Below are 2,933 nucleotides of genomic sequence, written 5' to 3'. Positions count from 1 at the left end.
TAGTTTTATGCTTGTAGTTTTATTCCGCGTTCAACAACTATCTAAAAGGTATTGTTACAATTAAATTTGAACAGATAATAGACCCTCTTCCTGATCTGCTTTGCAGAGTAGACTCAGTGAAAAACTGTACCATGAGGGGTTTCCAAAATTGAAAGCAATTGTCTCCTCTCCAATGCGCTTTGTTTAGTAGTCACTTTCCTCCATGCCTCAATTACGGAGAGAGGGGGCTCACTGGAGGCGTGTTTTCTATGTAGATCTCAGAAATGCATCTTGGGCTCCCACTGTCACCCATAGCCTTCTGCACACTAGATTCTCACAATGTAGGCTCCTTTGACTTCAGATTATGATTTCCAATCCTGCAGGGACTGATGATGGTGTGCTTCTTCCTTGTTTGCTTGCTTGCTTACTTGTTGTTATCTGCATTTGCTTCCCTTTCCAACCCCCCCTGTTAATTTATGGTGGAGTAGCTTATCAATCATCCCCCTGGAGCATAACAATCTTCCATTAATATTGTCTTCGTTTACCCCTGTTGAGAGAGGGCTATGGAGACAATGATTCATTTGTACAGAATTAATCCTTTTGTAGCTGAATGCTATTTACATAAACAATGGGGGTTGATTACCAGGGAGATTTACTATACTCATCATTTACGATCGAACTCCTTATCCACAACCTCAAAATTTCCCAAAATTTTTAACATCTTCCTTTTCAAAGACTTTGTGCTCCATAGCAGTATGTATGAATTTTCCAGCATTTACTTTTTACTACTCTGGACTCCTGATGAGAATTATCAAGTAGGACTGCATTCCACCCCTGGAGAACCAGGCAGACCCCACATGAAGTGGCCTCCCGCTGTGTAATGATCCCTGGCAATGATCCAACACTTTAAAAACTGACTTCAGGACCGCGAAATTTCAACAAATTATGACTATGGTTGAGGAGCAAAATGTGCCTTCACAATAAAAAATCAAAATGAAATTTGTGAGATCCTATGAAATATGTTAGTGCAAGGGAATTTAGCCTTTGCCATGATAATGTATTATTTGTGGTGAAATGTTTATTTAGCTGAATCATTCATCCCTTATTTCACCATTTCTCATTATGAGGATTGTCACTGCCAAATGAACCTTCCAGTGTTAGGGCCACTATACAATTCTCTTGAAATGTGCTAGGATCCTTTCAGAAGGGGCAAGTGAGTTGGCCGAAGGTATTGTTGTTGTTGTTGTTGTTATTTGATCACCTCGATAAGAAAATTATGCAGAGAAACTCATATTATTTTCCCCTGAGGAGGGTTTATAAAATATATAGATAGATATAGATATATAGATATAGATAACCCTTCTAATCAGGAGATATTACTAATTTTTAAAAAAACATTTATCAAACCATCTAACTATTCACATAAGAAGAAAACATTTTAAAATATATTACTATAGTGCCTGTTGATGCAGATTGAAGGAGAAAAAGTTTGAATGCAACTCAGGCAAAACACACTTTTGCGTAACTTTGGGAATATATATCTGACTCCTCTATATAAAGGTTTTCTCTTCTGTAGGAAAAAAATCCTGATTTTAAAATTAGCCCTCATTAGGGCAAAGAATGTACAGATGTGCTTTATACAATTGATGTATGTATATGTATGGATGGTGATAAGAGTTGTATGAGCCCCTAATAAAACGTTTAAATAAATAAATTAATTAATTAAATTAGCCCTCAAACATATAAATATAATATATTTAGATATATATATATATATGGATATATAACAACAACGTTTCCTTTCAATTAAATTAGGACCAAAAATTTTTTCTAATTAGGAGAATTTTCAGTTTGACAAGAGTTAGCAAATTATTTGAAAATGTTCACGTTCTTCTACTCAGTAATTACACATCTAAAAGACCTACCTTAAGGAAATAATAAAAAGTTATAAAGCTCAGTCACTGAGCCGCCGCCCGCCAAGGACTCAGCAGCCTCCCCCTCGAGCCCCCTCGCTTCCCGACGCTCCGTGCCCCCTGCCCGCCTTCTCCAGCCGCCCCTTCCGCAGGCCGTTTCCACCGAGGAAAAGGAATCGTATCGTATGTCCGCTATCCAGAACCTCCACTCTTTCGACCCCTTTGCTGATGCCAGTAAGGGTGATGACCTGCTGCCTGCGGGGACAGAGGATTATATCCATATAAGAATTCAACAGCGCAACGGCAGGAAGACCCTGACCACTGTCCAAGGGATCGCTGATGACTACGACAAAAAGAAGCTAGTGAAGGCCTTTAAGAAGAAATTTGCTTGCAATGGTACTGTGATTGAGCATCCAGAATATGGAGAAGTGATTCAGCTCCAGGGTGACCAGCGCAAGAACATATGCCAGTTCCTCGTAGAGATTGGACTGGCTAAGGATGACCAGCTGAAGGTTCGTGGGTTTTAAGTGCTTATGACTCACGGAAGCTTAAGTGAGGATTTCCTTGCAATGAGTAGAAAAATTCCCTCTGTCCCTTGTCACAAGTTTAAAACCTCACAGTTTGTATGATGTAACCATTTGGGGTCCACTTTTAACTTGGACTAGTGTAACTCCTTCATGCAATAAACTGAAAAGAGCCACACACAAAAAAAGTTATAAAATGAGTTCTGTATAACAGTGCTTACTGAAAAAGAAATGCTTCTAATACTAGGGAAAAAACAAATAATTTAAATGACCAAAATTTTATTAAGTGTAGCTATTTAAAGTAAAAGATTAAAATAATGCTAATGACATTTAAAAAGATAGAAAATTATACTCACAGTATGGTCACCATTTTTAAATACTTTTATATGTACATCTATATAAATATACTGTGCAAACAAAAATTTGAAGAATACTTATGAATACATTAACCATTTTCATTTATGGGTGATTTTATTTGTACATTTATTTTCTTTTTTTAAACATTTTATTAGGGGCT

General features: G+C 37.2%; 1 pseudogene; it reads left to right on the top strand.

Annotated features, from left to right (window-relative positions):
- Positions 1-2,040: 2,040 nt before the first annotated feature.
- On the top strand, positions 2,041-2,419 carry LOC142425898 (eukaryotic translation initiation factor 1 pseudogene; annotated as a pseudogene).
- The last annotated feature ends 514 nt before the right edge of the window (positions 2,420-2,933 follow it).

This window comes from Tenrec ecaudatus, chromosome 14 (genome assembly GCF_050624435.1).
Source record: "Tenrec ecaudatus isolate mTenEca1 chromosome 14, mTenEca1.hap1, whole genome shotgun sequence".
NCBI classification, from domain to species: Eukaryota; Metazoa; Chordata; class Mammalia; order Afrosoricida; family Tenrecidae; genus Tenrec; species Tenrec ecaudatus.
This window is presented reverse-complemented; position numbering and strand designations above follow the sequence as displayed.